This window comes from Nelumbo nucifera, chromosome 1, assembly GCF_055504915.1.
Source record: "Nelumbo nucifera cultivar China Antique chromosome 1, China Antique-T2T, whole genome shotgun sequence".
NCBI lineage: Eukaryota > Viridiplantae > Streptophyta > Magnoliopsida > Proteales > Nelumbonaceae > Nelumbo > Nelumbo nucifera.
Genome location: NC_142649.1, coordinates 174,609,422 through 174,627,793, shown reverse-complemented (window position 1 = coordinate 174,627,793; position 18,372 = coordinate 174,609,422). Strand labels below are relative to the sequence as shown.

At 45.7% G+C, this 18,372-nt stretch overlaps 1 pseudogene; it reads left to right on the top strand.

Moving 5' to 3' along the window:
* Positions 1-595: 595 nt before the first annotated feature.
* LOC104596629 (putative polyamine transporter At1g31830 pseudogene) lies at positions 596-2,017 on the top strand (annotated as a pseudogene).
* The last annotated feature ends 16,355 nt before the right edge of the window (positions 2,018-18,372 follow it).

Below are 18,372 nucleotides of genomic sequence, written 5' to 3'. Positions count from 1 at the left end.
TGTCTTGATCATGAACGTAACATATCATTGGCAAATTGGCTTTATTTTTTAGTTTTGCTTTTGTGGGTCCTCGACCAATGATCTCTCTTTTGCTCGTATATAGGTTTGGTGGAAGAGAGAGTTATATATTCTTCCAAGTAGGACACCCTTCGTCACCCTGCACATGTTGATGGAGGTGTCCTCTACTCCTCTTCCAACATGTATCAGACTATCAGGTCAACGTGTCGATGACAACACAGATGCACCTATCTCCACCTTGTACTGTCTACCCACTCCAGAGACAACCATGCAGAGTTGCTCGATTGGTTACCAGTATACACAAACAACCCTCTCTTCTATGGTTTTCTTCTTTGCACCACGAAAAGATTGCTTTCCTTTCCTTTAGTGTTGTTTTTGTTCTAAATTGACTGAAGACAAGAAGATATTGTCGTCATTGCGCAAGCAACATTGTCTCAAGGTATCATAGTGTCAACTTGTTTGTTTTTTGCTCTAAATGAGTTGTTTCATTATTTATCTAAGCTTTTTATAAGGTTTGTAGGGAAAAATAATAGAGGGGATATTCTAAGTTTTAGTCTTGTGTGCAGAAATTGAAGACTAAAGTGAACAGACAGACTTCTATTGCAAATTTGCAATGGCAGAGCACAATGATGTAGAGTACGTGAACATTGGTGAGGGATCTGATCCCAATTTGGATAACTTGAAGAAGGTTTCAGTTTTACCTCTTGTATTTCTCATCTCCTATGAGGTATCAAAAGGCCCTTTTGGTGTTGAGGACAGTGTCCAGGTGGCTGGTCCCCTTCTAGCCCTAATTGGATTTCTGGTTTTTTCATTTATATGGAGTATTCCTGAGGCTCTAATCACTGCAAAGATGGGTACCATGTTTCCAGAAAATGGAGGCTTTGTAGTTTGGGTTTCAGCAGCACTAGGGCCCTTCTGGGGTTTCCAGCAAGGTTGGATAAAATGGCTGAGTGAGGTCATTGACAATGCTCTGTACCCAGTTTTGTTCATGGACTATCTTGAATCAGCTATCCCGGTTTTATCTGGGTGTTGACCTAGGATTCTAGTAGTGTTATTCTTGAATTTGCTTCTCACATACATTAACTACAGGGGTCTAACAATGTTAGGCTAGATAGCCACCTTTTTGGGGGGTTTCTCCCTGCTCCCTTTTCTGGTTATGGGACTCATTGCCATCCAAAAGTTGAAGCCCTCAAGATGGCTAGTGGTAGACTTGCACAGTGTGGATTGGCATCTCCACTTGAATACTTTGTTTTGGAATATGAACTATTGGGATTCAATTAGTACTCTCATAGGAGAAGTTGACAACCCAAGTAGAGCTCTGCCCAAGGCTCTCTTTTATGTTCTTATCTTGGTTGTATTTGGCTACTTCTTCCCTCCTCTAATTGGTACCAGAGCTATTCCACTCTGTCGTGATTCATAGTTTGATGGCTATTTCTCAGACATTGCCAAAATGGTAGGTGGGGTCTGGTTGAGATTGTGGGTCCAATGTGCTACTGCATTCTCTAGTATGGGAATGTATGTGGCTGTTATGAGCAATAGTTCTTTCCAGCTTCTAGGGATGGATGAGCGTGGGATGCTTCCTGAGTTATTTGGTAGAAGGTCTCGTTATGGAACCCCTTTACTTGGTACCTTGTTCTATGCCTCTGGTGGGATTCTACTCTCATATTAATCTGTTTGGTTTTAGCTCTTACCTCTCTTAGGACAATGGCTATATGCCTAATTGCTTTTCTAGTTGGATGTGCTATGCAACCTGGTCTTAACTATGTTGAGAAGAAGGGATGGGTCAAGTTCACCATTTGTTCTGAACATCAGCATCTCTGTACAACTAATTAGAGGATGCAGAAACCTTACACGGGTGTCGGGTCTACGTCTGCCAGGAAAAAAAGTAGTTGCTGGTCCCACCAGAGCCCTTACAGGCTTGCAGGTTTTGTTAGAGAGTGTAATTAATATATATCCAATATAGGATATCAAACTTCAACAATTCCTAATTTCCCAAGGAAACAAGAACAAAACTGCACAAAATAAGTGAGATAGCCACATTCAAGTGAACAAAAGCAGGATTGTCGCTGATTCCAGATTTTTCTCCTGTCATGTCATTGCAGCTTGTTTATAATGGTTCTCCAGTGTCTTGTATTGCCCTCATAGCTACTTTCATCCAATGCTTCAAATGGTAGTCCTTTCCATGGAACCTTTCCTGATAGAATATTGAAGGCAACAGTAAATGTTGAGAGAGAGATCGATTGCATCATCTCAGGCGGAATTTTCCTTGCTAGCTTGTTGTGGGAAAGATCTAAGTTCTCTAACACAAACATGTTAGCCAAGGAGGCAGGAATATGACCTGTAAGAAGGTTAGGTGACATGTTCAGTGATTGGAGGTATCTAAGATCTCCAATTTCTAAAGGAATTTGACCTGTCAATTGGTTGCCTAAGAGATCTATTCCATATAAAAGTTGCAGCGCTACACCACTGTTATAATATGTTGCACCCTTGATCTTGAATTCAATAAGCTCAGTTTATGTTTCAAATGGATGATAATTAGAAATCTCTCCCCTTAAAAAAGTAACATTGTTTAAGCAAGAAGGAATGGTCCCTAAAAGACTGTTGTTAGAATGATTTAGTAAACCATTGTTTTGCATTCGACACAATTGTCTTGGAATGGGACCTTGGAAATGATTTTTTGCAAGGAGGAGAGCTCTCAAAGAAGGAAGGACTGGCAATTGAACTGATACCTTTCCCGACAAATAGTTATGCCCAATGCCAAAGACTAGCAAGGAAGAGGAGTTGGACAAGCAATGTGGGATTGATCCTGTGAAGCTATACTGATAAGATACAACCATTTCAAATTTGGCATGTTGCAGTCTTCTGGGAACATTTCACCTTGCAAGCTGTCATTTGACAAGTCCAAGTACTCCAACCTGGTGGCGTTTCTTGCTAAACTGTATGGAATCTCTCCATGTAAGAAATTGTCAGACAGATCAAAATGCTGTAGTTGATCCATTTCTCCATAGGATGGAGGGATGAGGCCTTCAAAGTAAGCATTGTATGCTAAAAATGTTACCAAATTGGCAAAATTTCTGTGCAGGTTTGTGGGGAATGGCCCATAAAAGAAATTTTTGAAAATGTCAAGTGAAGCAAGCAGGCCAATTCTGTTACCATCAAGCTGAGGGAATGGACCAGTGAAGTTATTGTTATTTAAACTCAAAATTGAAGAAACATTAAAGAACAACCAAGTAGGGATGCTACCCACATGTGAGTTCTTTGAAGTAATATTGGGTGGAGATGAAGCTTGGAATTCTTTTGCCACCATGTTTGTTGAGGTTACAAGAAGCTAAGCGTAGTCCATCCAGTTGAAAAGTTGGAGACCAAGTTGGGGATTCTGTTTCCACTTCCAAAAGAAGATTATGTTAAAGATCTAGATGAGTAAGTTTAGAGGGGTTGGCAAACATGAAAAATGGGACCCGACCTTGGAAACTGATGATGCGCAATCCGGCCACTCCTAGCTGGAAGTGACTGAGCTTCTAGCTGGCAACGGGCAAGAGATACCTGCGTGAAGAGAGATGAAGGAACCCGGGGTTGCTCACCTGGTGGGAGCACTCCGATGCTTAAGTTAGTACTCGGTTGCGAGCTGGAAGAGAATGAGTTTGCAAGAAGAGAAAGCTAGAGAGTGGTGAATATGCGATACCTTGGCCCCTGGGGGTTGAAGTCTTTATATACTGGCATCCTGATAGGTTTGGTGGGATTGATCCCGAATCTCTGCCGCGGCGATCTGTTGTCAGGTAACATTTCGGAGTGACTGGCTATCATCGTCAGGACTGGGGATCAGGTGGGCTAATGCGACCGTTGTAGGGTACGGTCTCGCCAGGCAGGAGACAATCTCCGGGGTTGGCAGGCACGACGCCGCCAGGCGAGAGACATGAGTGCAGTCCTCAGAGTTGGCAAATACTACACCACCAGACAAGGGACGTGGGTGCAATCTTTAGGGTTGGCAGGTACGGTCCTATTAGGCAGGAAGCTTTTGACGAGATGCCGGGCTACCTGACAACGAGCAACCCTATAGCGAGCTACTTGGTGGCGAGCTACCCGTGATGAGCTACTGGTGGCGTGCCGAGGTGATTCTGCCCGAGGCAAGTCGTCTTCGAGGTGGCCCACTTGTTTGGGATCGGACTGCTGTCAACTTGGTGCTATTCTTTTAGTTCGCGAGCTGGGATGGACTCAACCCAAAGTACCTTTAGCTTAGGACATTAGTGTATTCGAGCTCGTTCTATAGCGAGCTGATACTTGCTGAGTTATCGCCCGCGTTGAGCCATGTCCACGTGCCGATCTGCTCATGTCGAGTTGTCGTTTACGTCGAGTCACGTACACGTGTCACCCAATTATGAGGTCGGGCCAAATCATCCCTTATGAATAGACCTGTTCATGGGCCAGGTAGCTCGACGGCCCAGCCCGGCCCGGCTCGCGCCCCGGCCGGGCTTGGTCATATAATTAGGCCCGTAGGCCTGACCTCGGGCCTAATACAGTAAGCCCGACTGTGTTTCGGGTCGGGCTCGGGATTTGTCAAAAAAGCCCAGCCCGACTCAGTATTATATATTATATAAAATATATAAATAATATAATATTTATTAATATATATATTTATAATTTAATATATATATATATTTATTTATTCTTTTCTTTATAATTTCAATCTCTCTCTCTATTCAACCACTTCAACATTAATAATAGTAATAGTATAGGCTAAATTTCGGGCCCGGGCCCAGGCTCGGTCTTCGGGCTTTTTATGAGGGTCGGGCTCGGGCCCAAGCTGTAGGCCCGATGGTCGGGCCGGGCACGGGCTCGGGCCTTAGAAAAATTTGTTAATACACAGCAAAAGCCTGGCCCGTGCCTGGCCCGACCCGGCCCATGAACAGGTCTACTTATCAATTGCCCCCCACTCCTCGAGCTAGGGGTCTTGACCATGATGTGACAAGTGGATTTGCCTCAGAGTTCAGGCCGCCCCGTCAAATCGTGTGTGGCTTATGCGCGGACGTCACACGAACTATAAGTCCTGCGGACGCCAAAAAACGCACTAAACTGTCTTCGGTCTCGAGGGTTGTGCAACTGATTTTCTTGTGAGCCGTCAAATTGCTTTGATCTCGACGGTTGCTTCTTCGGTACAATGGCTATAAATAGGGGGTCCTGAGACTCATTTTTACATCAAAAGTTGTCTTGCCTTCGACTTGAGGTCGCGCTCTAGCTCTGTTAGCTCGGGTCTTCCCAGTTCGCGTCTTTTCTCCAGTTCGGTCATCTTTCTTTGGTGAGTCCCTTTGCTTCCTTTCAATTCGGTTCAGTTATGTCTTCTAGTTTTGATAGCTTTTTAGATGAGGTTGAGGTTGGTACCTCGGCCCGGGTCAGTAGCCGAGACAAGGCTACTTCAGGCTTAGGTGTAGCCCACGGTCTTCCCGAGGGGCAGTCTCCCCCAGAGGCTCGAGAGGCTTCTGGTAACCTGACATCTGCTTCTCATCGAGGTCGAGTGCCAGACAACTTTGGTCCTTCCTCAATGACCCCAAACAGGCTTTGGGCTCTGGTACTTCGGTACAACCTCCCGAGGGAGCTTTCCTATATTATCCTCGGGGGCAATTTTCCTTGGGAGCACGATCACAATGAGATCGTGATTTTTGAGGAGCAGCTCGTGGCTGGCCTTCGTTTTCCCTTGCACCCGTTGATCGTAGAGGTCCTGAAACACTTTAGCGTTACCATAGATCAATTAAACCCGAACTCTGTCCATAATGTAGTAGGGACTATTTCACTTTTCCATGAGTATTGTCTCCCTCTCACCCTCGAAATCTTCTCTTTGATTTTGTCTATAAAAAATGCTTTCCACAGCGCCCCCGCGCACAAGCGGTCTTACTATCTGTCCCCCCGCTCGGGCTACAAGCTTCTTCACAGGCTACCCAATAAGATCCCAGCCTGGAAATGGGACTACTTCGTGGTCCGCAACCCCGAGGGGTGGCCTTTTCCAACCCACTGGAGGGCTGCAATTCAGGATTCTGGTGTTAGGCTAGACCTAAAGATGAGGGAGGTGCTTCAGTCCTGGGCAGAGCTCGGCCTTATCTGCACAGACTACCTTGCTGAAGATAAGCTCGTGTAGGCCGGCTTAAGTCCTGGTAGGTTTCTTTAGGTTTTTCCTTTTTAAGGTTTTGATAGCTCATGCTAACCTTACTTTTTGCCTTTTGCAGTTACAATGCCAGAGGTCGATGCACGAAGCCTCTTGATGAGTTCCCGAAAGGGGAAAAAGAGGGCGGCAAAGAGGCTGCGTCTGGATGAGGCTTCGTCGTCTAGGGCGCCCGAAGCCCAGATCGTTGAGCCAGTTTCTATCAAGCTCTCCACAGAGGAGGCTCGACCTACGGACCCCGAGGTGGAGATAATAGAGGGCGGTGATGAGGAGGCCCATCCTCAGGAGTCGGAGGATGCGCCCGTGCAAGCTTCAGAGGGGCCTGCTACTGAGTCAGAGCTCGCTCCTGCTACGGGAGAGGAGAGCATCACGAACCACGTGCTCGTGGTGCGAAAGAGCTGGGACATGATCTTCCCGAATGAGGTTGCGCGGTGGTCGGAGATACTTCCGAGGCAGCTCCTATGACTAGCTGCTACTCACTACAAGGTGGTAAGCATTCTGCCTTTGGCCCCGTTCTTTTGTTTTTTTTTACCTCAATTTTCTTTTGACAGGTGAATTCCGCCCTTCACGCGTTGGTGTGCCATTCTACGACTCACTCGAAGTAGGCTCGGGATGCTAAGGTAGAGACGCGAAAGCTCCATCGCGAGTTGAACTTGGCCCGAGGTGAGGTACTTCGGGCGAAGAAGGGAGGTGAGAGCCAGAGGCAGTTAATTTTGGACCAGGAGGAGCAAATCTCCTTACTGACCGAGGAGAACACTAAGCTTAAGGAGCAGATCTCCGCGATGGCCACGAAGGAAGAGAAGCTGACCGTGAAAATGACTGAGGAGAAGGCACAACTTCAACGAGAAATCCAAAATCTCCAAGCAACGGTCCAAGAGAGAACTCAAACCCTTGATACCGCTGTCGAGGAGGTGCAGTTAGAAGAGAGGACCAAGGCCATTGAATGCTTCAAAGAGTCTTCGAAATTCCGCGCTCTTTAGGTTGAGTACGGTTCAAGCTCCTATCGCTCCGGGTTCAAGCTCTACAGACATCTGGTTCGGGAGGAGTTCCCTGATCTTGACCTCGGTGCTATCACGATGAAGGGCCTGGCTCCGGAGGCAACAAGTGCAGCGAACGAGGAGCCTAACTCGTCAGAAGAGGAGAGTGATAACGAGGTTGAAGTGGTGGATCCTTTCGCATGATGGCTCCTTGCTTTCTCTCTTCTTTTTTTTGAACTGTGGATGTACTTTCCCGGGCTGCTGAGCTCGAGTTTTAGTAAAAACTCTTGTACTAAGAGTTTTTGTTAATGAAAGAATATTGTTTCAACCCAAATCATTCTTTTTCGATCTAGATGACACATGTATAGGTTATCCAAGCCGTCGAGCTACCGAGCTGGCAATAAGCGAGGGTAACCGAAGTACGGATCGTCACTCCAAGCTGCATGAGTCACCTCGAACTATCAGGCTACCGGGCTTGGTAACGAGTGAGGGTAACCACGGCGAAATTTTTCTGAGTGTTTGTCACTTCGAGCTGTTTGTATATGAGCCACTTGTTTAAGCATTGGTCCTTTGGTGGACCTGGACTACGATTGCCGCCGAGGTGGTATAGACATCGTAGGGTTCATGCCCGAGCTGTCTATACTTTCGGTTCTAGTAGCAAGGCAACGGGGTCTTATGTGTTTCCGTCAGTTCGGTATTTTTAGCCCTTAAGCTCTAGGAGCGACTCGGAGTCCACTCCTAAACTTTGCTCATGCCAAAGAGGTGACTGGAGCTTATGCAGTGCCGAGGTCTTTGCCAGTTTGGCACTTTAGCCCTTAGGCTCTGGGAACAACTCGGAGTCTACTCCTACAATTTTCCCATGCCAAGGAGGTGACTGGGGCTTATGCGGTGCTGAGGTCTTTGCCAGTTTGGCACTTTAGCCGTTAGGCTCTGGGAGCGACTCGGAATCCACTCCTACAGTTTGCTCATGCCAAAGAGGCAACTGGGGCTTATGCGGTGCCGAGGTCTTTGCCAGTTCGACACTTTAGCCCTTAGGCTCTGGGAGCGACTCAGAGTCCACTCCTAAAGTTTGTCCATGCCAAAGAGGCGACTGGGGCTTATATGGTGACGAGTCTATCAATTCTTAGGCCTTGGGAGTGACTCGAAGTCCACTCCTAGGATTTCTGAGAATGACTCTCAGTCCGCTCCCCTGGTTCAACGATCACATGTAGTATTGTCTTAGATTGTTGATGTTCCAAGCTCGAGGTACTTGCTTTCCTTCTAACATTTCAAGCTTGTACGTACCTTCCCCGAGTACCCGTTTTACTTGGTAGGGACTTTCCCAATTCGGTCCAAGCTTACCCACACCGGGCTCAGGCATCATTATCTTCCGAAGGACCAGGTCGCCGACACGAAAGTGCCACTTCCTGACCCGGTTATTATAGTACCGAGCTACTTTTTGCTGGTAGGCTGCGGTCCGGATATACGCGAGGTCCCGTACCTCTTCTATCAGGTCGAGGTTGGTGCGGAGTTTGTCAACGTTTGCTTCTCTATCATACGCCTCCCAGCGTAATGATGGATATTGGCGTGCCTCTAGCATTTATCACATTTCTTGACGAGCTCGAGCGCATCTGCTTTCATCGTGGGCCAGTAATATCCTTGCCGTAGCGCTTTCTAGGCGAGGTCCCTGCCCCCCAAGTGTCCGCCGCACAACCCTTCATGAGTGTCGCGGAGGATGATCTCGGCCTCTGAGGTTCGTAAGCAGCGCAAGTAGGGGAGCGTGTAGGATCTTCGGTAAAGTCGTCTGTCTATAATGACGTACTTGGCTGCCTATCGCTCTACCCTTCTGGCTGTGTTGCGATCTGCGGAGAGGGTCCCATGAAGTAGGTAGCTCGCGAGTGGGTCAATCCAGCTCACTCTGCTTGTGCAATAGGAGCCACCTCTCCTGCCCCCCCCCCCCCCCTGAGAATGCTAGGCCGAGGCAGGTTCTCTATAAACACGGTCCTCACGGAGTGGCTACTTGTGTTGGCTAATCGGGATAATGCATTGGCCTCAGCATTCTCAGATCTTGAAATTTGCTTGATGAAGTACGATTGGAGCCGCGTAGAACTTCCCTGGCCTTGGCTAGATAGGCGGCCATGGTGGGGTCGCAAGCTTCGTAATCGTCGGTTACCTGGTTGACCATGAGCTGGGAGTCGCTGCAAATGATGAGGTGCTTCGCTTATACTTTGTTTGCTATCATGAGTCCAGCTATCAGTGCTTTGTATTCTGCCTCGTTTTTGGATGTTGGGAACTCGAACCGGAGTGCGTATTCCAGTTTTGCTCTGCCTAGCCCGTACATGATGACTCCGACTCCACTTCCTTGTTGATTCGACAAACCGTCTACGTGAAGGATCCAGGGTTCCTCGTCCCAGGTTGACTTTGTTCTAATCGGGACTGGTTCCGCACTGGTTGAGGCTTGCTTCGCGTGCTTGATCTCTATTAATTCGGAGGTTGTAGTGTTGAAAGTGCATTGTGCCACGAAGTCGGCCAAGGCTTGGGCCTTAATTGTTGTTCGGGGCTCATACTGGATGTCGTACTCGCTGAGCTCTATAGCCCACTTAGTCAGACTTCCAGATACCTCGGGCTTGAGTAGGACTTTCCTCAGGGGTTGGTTGGTAAGAACGATGACTGTGTGGGCTTGAAAGTATGGCTGGAGCTTCCGAGGTGCTGTGATCAGCGCATATGCCAACTTCTCGATCTCTGGGTATCAAGTTTTGGCACCCTACAAAACTTTGCTAACATAGTAGATATGTCGTTGGACCTGATCTACTTCCTTTATTAGTACCGAGCTGACCACCTCATCGCTCGTGGAGAGGTACAGCTTCAAAACATCACCCTCATCGAGTCGGGTCAAAAGCGGGATGCTAGTTAGGTATTTCTTCAGTTCGTTGAAGGCAAACTGGCATTCTTTAGTCCATTCAAAGTCTTTGCTTTTCTTAATTGCCTTGAAAAAGGGCAGGCAACGATCTACTAACTTGGACATGAAGTGGCTTAGGGCAGCCATACGGCCATTCAACCTCTGAACCTCTTTTATCTTGCGAGGGGGCTTCATGTCCAAGATAGCCTTTATCTTTTCAGGGTTGGCTTCGATGCCATGTCAGCTAACTATGTAACCCAGAAATTTTCCCGAGGTGACACCAAAGACACATTTGTTAGGGTTTAGCTTCATATTATACTTGCGTAGGATTTCAAACACACATTGCAAATCACTTATTAAACAGTTCGAGAATTGGGTTTTGACGACCATGTCGTCTACATAGCATTCAACCTTGCCGTCGATCAATGACTCAAAAATTTGGTTCACAAGTCTTTGGTAGGTTGCCCCGGAATTTTTCAATCCAAAGGGCATGACCTTATAAAAATACAGACCCAGTTCGGTAATGAAGGCCGTTTTCTCTTCATCTGTGGGGTCCATCTTAATTTGGTTGTAGCCTGAGTATGCATCCAGGAAACTCAGCAACTCGTGCCCTGAAGTCGCATCCACTAAACGATCAATCTTGGGAACGGAAAACAGTCCTTTGGGCAAGCCCGATTCAGGTCGTTATAGTCAACGCACATGCGCCATTTACCGTTGGCCTTCTTTACCAGAACGGGGTTAGCTACCCAGCTCGGGTAATGGACCTCCCTGATGAAATCGGCTGCGAGAAGTTTCCCGACCTCCTCGTCGACTATCCTCCAGCGCTTCGGGGTGGGGTTGCGTTTCTTTTGTCTAATGGGCCTGACTAGGGGATCAATGTTTAACTTGTGAGTTATTATCTTTGATTCTATGTCGGGCATTTCTGCTGCGGACCATGCAAATATGTCTAAATTCTTGAGTAGGAAACTTACCAATTGAGTTCGAAGAGATTCCCCGACTGCTGCCCTGATCTGGAGTGTCTTGGTCGGATCATATTCTGATGTCGGGACGAGGACCGTTCCCTCGGTTGGTGTAGCTCGCTCTTCAGGATACTCTATGGGCCGTTCGAGCTCAACGCTTTCCGCTAGCTTGGCTTTCCCTTTGAGGGCCGCAATGTAACACTTCCGGCACTCGAGCTGGTCGCCCCGGGCTACCCCTGTCCCGAAGCCCGTGGGGAACTTCATTGTCAGGTAGTAGGTTGATACCACTGCGCAGAGCGCATGGGTGATGGGTCGTCCTATAATGGCATTGTACGTGGAAAGCGTTGCAACTACTAGGAAGGTGTGTTCAAACCTCGCAATGCTGGGCCACGTTCCGACCTCTACAGGCAACGAGATCCAGCCAAGGGGCCTAACTTCTTCTCCACTGAAGCCCACTAGAGGAGTACTTGCGGGCTCGAGGTCGCTCTCCCAGAGCTGCAGCTTGTCGAAGGTGCTCCTGAATAGGATGTCGGTCTAACTTCCCGAATCCACCAAGACGCGTCTGACTTCAAAGTCGTTGATCTTCATCCTTATGACCAGTGCGTCATCATGAGGATACTGGACTCCTCGCGCATCATCCTCGGTAAAAGATATGGGGTCCGCGGGCCGAGGGCATTTTGGCGGGTTTTGTCTTTCATACTTTAGTTCGCGGACCGAGGTCTTCCCTGCTGCTGAGGTGCAGCCTGTGATGATTGACCCGCCGGTAATCGTGTTGATCACTCCACGGACTGATCTTTCCTCGGGCGGTTGTCCCTGCTCATTCTGTCTGTTACTGGACTCGGGAGCATCTCTCCTCTGCTATCCTTGTCGATCTATCTGATTTTTATTTCTTTTTTGTACAAAATATTTCAAGTATACGCGACGAATGAGTTCCTCAATCTCGTCGCGAAGGCTTTTTCAATTTTCGGAACTATGACCGGAAATATACATTCTCCGGGGTGGCCACTTTACAAACGGAGCGTCTTTAATCATCATAAGAATTTCCCTCGCCTCGCGTTGAGGGGGGTGTAACTCGTCCTCTCAACTGGAGGAGTTCGGGGGTGCCAACTTGACTTGCTGTCTCCCCTGGTTGGGGACTTGCTCTTCTTCCTCTTGCCGCTTCAGTGGTGCGTCCTGTCATCGTCTCTCCTCCTCTTCTCTACTGGAGCTCCGGCTTTTTGATTTATTTCCTCTTCAGTCTCGATGAATTGGTCAACGAGCTTGAGGAATGCGGTGATGTCCTTGGGCTTGTTCACCACTACGTGCCACTTGAACTCCCGGTTAGTGACTCCTCTCTTTGCTGTGTCACAACGGGGTCTAGGTTCGGGATCAGGAGGCATGTGTCGTTGAAGCGCTTGATGTAGCTCCGGATGGACTCTCCCTCTTTTCGGACTACGCTAAGAAGGCTTTCCTTCGACCTCGGACACTTCTTGCTAGTAACGAAGTGTGAGGTGAATGCTTGTACGAACTGCGCCCAGCTCTGGATTGCTTCGGATGGGAGGTTTCTATACCACGTGCGCACTACTCCTTTGAAGGTTGTGGAGAAGGCAATGCACATGCAGGCTTCACTGGCCCCAGCGAGGTGCATCTGAGATTGGAAGGAGTCCACATGGTCATTTGGGTCAAACGACCCGTCGTACTTGTCTAGAGGGGGTACCTTGAAGTCCTTTGGCATGGGAGCTGCTTGGAGATCTGGGGAGAGGGGAGATGGCACCGAGAGGAGAGGGATGGTCTTCATGACTCCCGAGCTCGCTCCCGTCATACCTTTGGGTTGTTTGGGTTGGCTGGGCTCTGTGAGCTGTTCAGGGATTATCACACGACACACCTTGGGACGCCGTCTTGGTTGCTTCTTGGCGGGATCCGTGTTGGTGTTGCTTGCTTCAGTACTGTCAGGCCGGGTCTTGGCCTGGTGAGAATCAGGTTGATACTGGCTTCCGCGAACTGAAGGGTCTCGTTCAGAGCTCGCGGCCATGACTTCGAATCAGTTGCCTGTCAGTGAGGTTTCCGGTTGCACGTGCTGGGGCAGACCGGCCTTGGCGGGGCGAGTGTCTTCTGATCCGCCTCGTTTCCACGAGGCGGTGGGAGCTACTGGCTCTCTCTTGCTCTGTGAGGAGGGCGGCTACTTCGGTGGCAGTTGAGCGACTACTAGTTCTGTGGCGTTATTGGGCACCGCGGTGGATCTAGTTGTCGGCTTTGCTGCAACGTTGGGAACTATTGCTGGTAGAAATGACACAAGACTTGTTGCTGGTAGTGCTAAATTTGCCGGGCTTGCTGCATTTGGGCCTAAATGGCCCGTATGCACTGTACCATGTCACCCAGTTGGTTTTACCCCACTGCAGGTGGAACCACGGAGGGTTCAGTGAAGGTGGTGTTCACCGCAGGAGGGAGTGGGGTGTTCACCGCCTCGGCGGCCTGGGATAGGTTCAGCGTGGTGACCCCAAAAGTGCTAAGAGGTATAGTAAACTGACCGATACGCACGGTGGGAGCCTGAAGTTGCCCCCCATAAGTGTTCATTTCGTTGTTTTCCCCGGTGTTGCTAGAAGACGCCATTGATGCTGGTGAAAGTTTGGTAAAGAAGGTTTTTTGAAGCGCTTCCCACAGACAGCGCCAATTGATGATGCGCAATCCGACAACTCCTAGCTAGAAGTGACTGAGCTCCTAGCTGGCGACGGGTAAGAGATACCTGCGTGAAGAGAGATGAACCCGGGGTTGCTCACCCGGTGGGAGCACTCCGATGCTTAAGTTAGTACTCGGTTGTGAGCTGGAAGAGAATGAGTTTGCAAGAAGAGAAAGCTAGAGAGTGGTGAATATGCGATACCTTGGCCCCTGGGGGGTTGAAGTCTTTATATACTGGCATCCTGATAGGTTTGGTGGGATTGATCCCGAATCTCTGCCATGGCGATCTGTTGTCAGGTAATGTTTCGGAGTGACTGGCTGTCATCGTCAAGACTGGGGAGCAAGTGGGCTAATGTGACCGTTGTAGGGTACGGTCCCGCCAGGCAGGAGACAACCTCCGGGGTTGGCAGGCACGACGCCGCTAGACGAGAGACATGAGTGCAGTCCTCAGAGTTGGCAGATACTGCGCCTCCAAACAAGGGACGTGGGTGCAGTCTTCAGGGTTGGCAGGTATGGTCCTGTCAGGCAGGAAGCTTCTCGTGAGACACCGGGCTACCTGACAACGAGCAACCTTGTAGCAAGCTACCCGTGACGAGATACTGGTGGTGTGCCGAGGTGATTCTGCCTGAGGCAAGTCGTCTTCGAGGTGGCCCACTTGCTTGGGTTCGGACTGCTGAGAACTTGGTATTGTTGTTTTAGTTCGCGAACTGGGATGGACTCAACCCGAAGTACCTTTAGCTCAGGACATTAGTGTATTCAAGCTTGTTCTGTAGCGAGCTGATACTTGCTGAGTTGTCACCTGCGTTGAGCCATGTCCACGTGCCGATCTGCTCATGTCGAGTTGTCGTTTACATCGAATCACGTACACATGTCACCCAATTATGAGGTCGGGCCAAATCACCCCTTATCAGAAACCATTGTGTGAAAGTAGGAGGAATTCAATTGAAGTCAAGTTACCCAAAAAGGAAGACGGAACACTTCCATTTAATTCATTACTAGAGATATCTAGGTGTTTGAGGGAACTCAGGTTGCTTAAGCATGGTGGGATGTTCCCTTGGAGATTATTTTCATATAGATCTAGATAAGAAAGAGAATGCATGTAGCCCCAGCAAAGATGAGAACTGCTTGTGATGTAGTTATCCTGAAGATTCAATTTCTGTATATGTTTGAGTTGCTGAAATTCTGCAAAAAGAAGTAATCAAAATTTGAATTGCCATGAAGAAATGACAGCATTTTCATAATATCATGAATCATGAAGTTTTTAATGGAGTAGGAGCTTAATTTTTCTTCGGGTTTGAAACCCTTGTTTTGAGAAGTGATTGCGCGCTTGCGCCTTTTATGGAATCCATATAAACTTCACTTGATGACTCTGTTAGGGGTTGTTTAACCAATAATAATGACTCTAATCTCTTACTTTGTGTGGTGTAGTCCGGATCAGGTAGGCACACATGGTGATCACATTGACTAAGGGGTTAAGCACTTAAAAAATTTTTTGACACCTATCTCTTAAAATGAGAGTTCACTTTTGCTACAATAATGTCGTAACACAGGGCTAAAACAGAAAATCATGGCCTTAGATGTAATGCAATGACCTAACCAAGACAATAAATCAAAGGCTTTGATTTTAATTATTTCAGTGCAGGACTTTGATGCTGTTTTAGCAAATCTGAGTTGATAAAAGGGGTTTTTATGGTTCAGTCCCCCTCAGAAATTGTAACGGGTTCATACAATTCGGGGGTCAGTGTTAAAGGAGGGAGAAATTCCAAATTCACTAGGGAATGGTGTTTACAGGGGGTGGGGGTGGGGATGAATACATTAGGGGAATCGATAAATACTTCTGACGGGTAGTGGAATATAAAAAGGCCTTGTTAAATTACCTCTAGCCTACCCTAGAAAAGATTAAAAACAACTTTCATACAGTTAGAATATTTATTAAGTGTTCATTGAATGTACTGTACTTACAATGTTGTGCCCATTAGATCTGGACTTTTGCATATGAGGGACATTATTAACAACCAATAACACAACCCACAATCATTCCAATCTCTCACCTCTCATGCTTTGTGGAATTTAGAATCAGTTGAATGCAATAGCTGTTCAATTGGCTGTGGAACTAGACCTGGCAGAAAGTTGACCTAACCCGTGAACCCAACCCAACCCAACCCAATCCGACAAAACAGGGTTAGGGTTTCATATTTAGATATTTGAATTTCAGAATGACCCAATCCGAAATCAGGTTGGTTGAGTCATGGGTCAACATGCTGACACGATTGTTAGGTCTAATTGGGACTATTTATGTATTGTAAGAAGTTTCCACTCTTTAATCTTTACTCTTTAAATTGTTGAATCTTCATGTTTTTATTTTATGTTTGGAATTTTAAGGTTAATTTCTTTAATTTTGATATTTTTCATGTACTTTTTTCTTTATTTTTAAAAATTCTAATTATATTTTAGAGACCCCTGGGTCAACCCTAACCTGAACATTTAGGGTTAGGGTCTAGCATTTGCTGACCAACCAGAAATTCAACCAGACTTGAATTGACCCAAAAAGTGTCTTGACCCAACCTGACAAAACAGGGTTAGGGTCTCATACTTATCTACTTGAATTCGAGAATGACCCGACCCAAAAAGTTGGGCTGGATTGGGTCAACCTGCTGACCCGATTGTCAGGTCTAATTGGAACTATTTATGTATTGTTAAAAGTTTTCACTCTTTAATCTTTACTATTTAGTCATTTACTCTTTAAATTGTTGAATGTTCAAATTTTTTATTTTATGTTTGAAATTTTAAGATTAATTCCTTTATTTTTGGTATTTTCATGTATTTTTATTTTTTTTAAAATTTCAATTATATATTAGAAATTATCCAAATTGACCTATGGGTCAATCCTAACCCGAACATTTAGGGCTAAGGTCTAGCATTTGCCAACAACCCAAAATTCAACTAGAATTGAAATTGACCCTAAGTGTTTTAACCCAACCCATTCAACCCAATTGCGAGGTCTATGTGGAACCAACCATAATGCCCTATTCCACAGCCTACTCCACAGTCATTGTGTTCAGCTAAACCGAAGTTGCTTAGTGGATGTGTAGCGTTATTAACAATTCCTGCACAGCCGTCAATGCAGTAGTTTTGTCTCTCTTTTATAAATTATAATTATTGTTTCATCTATATACAGCCACTACTTTTGGCATTCCAGATCTGCTACAAGCAAAGGCGTGTACAGCAGGCTACATAACTTATTAAGAATGAACATGCCAATGATCCATAGACAGGGCGTTGGCCCCAGGTGTACGTATCAGTCATCTCTGGCAATGTTCACTTGTGGTTTTTACTGTGTTCTCCCCAATTGGACAAGATATCTTAATTAATTTGATTTTGATTTTTTTAAGACATTAGTGGTTTTATTATCTTCTAGCTCTATTTCAATAAACACCCCATAACCCTACAAACTACTACTACAGAGTGCAACTTGGGTTTTGATCGGGTTAGCCCAAACTCAAAAAGAGAAAGAGAGAGATATTAGGGATGCAAATGAATTGAATCTATATCCAAATTCGATTTGATAACATTTATCCCACATCCAAATTAAATTTGAATCCGATTGGTTATGAAAAACTTAGGCTGCGTTTGAAAATGATGCAAACTTGTAGAGTGCAAAACTTATATTTTGTATTGTTTTGCATGTATTTGTACTGTATATATTTGCATTTATACTTTTTCTAAACTGAGCCTAATGATCACTAACAGCGGTTTGATGGAAGGTGACTTTTCAACAATAAAAATTAACTCACATGGGGCTATGCGGAAGTTTAAAAAAAAATCATGATGAATTTAAGAAAAATGTGAAAAAGTCATGGTGAATTTTAAAAATCATCCCAAAATAAGAAAAAGGTTCTCCAAAGAAATTTAAGAGAAGGAAAAGGTTTTGGATTTCTCCAAAAAAAGGAGCAGAACTCTTGTATCTATCAAGAAATTCTCTTCAGTTTGTCCATGTATCTTAGTGCTTCAGTATCCATGAATTGCCACCTCTTGAAATCTATTTTTGTTATAGTTTGAGGCTAAGCAATTAGTTACCCATACCCGGAACTCCCAAATAAAAAAATAAAAAAAGAGTGAAAAGAAGAAGAAGACAAACCAAGACTTACCATTTTGACAAATGAATGAAATCTCTTGGTTATTTTGGTGAGGAAGCGACTGTATTGAAGAGGCAAATAGACAAAATAAGTAAAAGAAGAAGAGGAGAAGAGGGAAAATTTTAGTTCTTTAGGGTTTAGGAAATTTTCTTTTCATATTATACGGTTCTACCATGAAAGTGAAAAGGGTCAAAAAGAACTAGAAGTCTTAAACTTTTTGGCAATTGAGAATTCTCAATTCTTAGAGACTTTTTTTTTTTTTTGAAACGTGAAAAATTTTGAGATTTGAGTAGAGTATGAAATTTTAGTTTAAAATATATTATTAATTGAAAAGTTAACATAACATAATATAAGGGAAAAAGCTAACATTTATCTACAAATGTTAAAATAAAGGGGTCAAGAAATTTTTTCCTTTTTTTTAATTTTTTATTTTTTTTATTCCATGTCATTGTTGAAACAGCGAATGAGATGCACTTTCCCAATAACCTAAATAATCAATTCTCCTAAAATTTATCCTAAACTACCTCCCCCACTTTCTCCAGAATTATCTCTAATTCCTATTTATCTTCACAATTATCTCTAATTTAGTAGAGAGTTT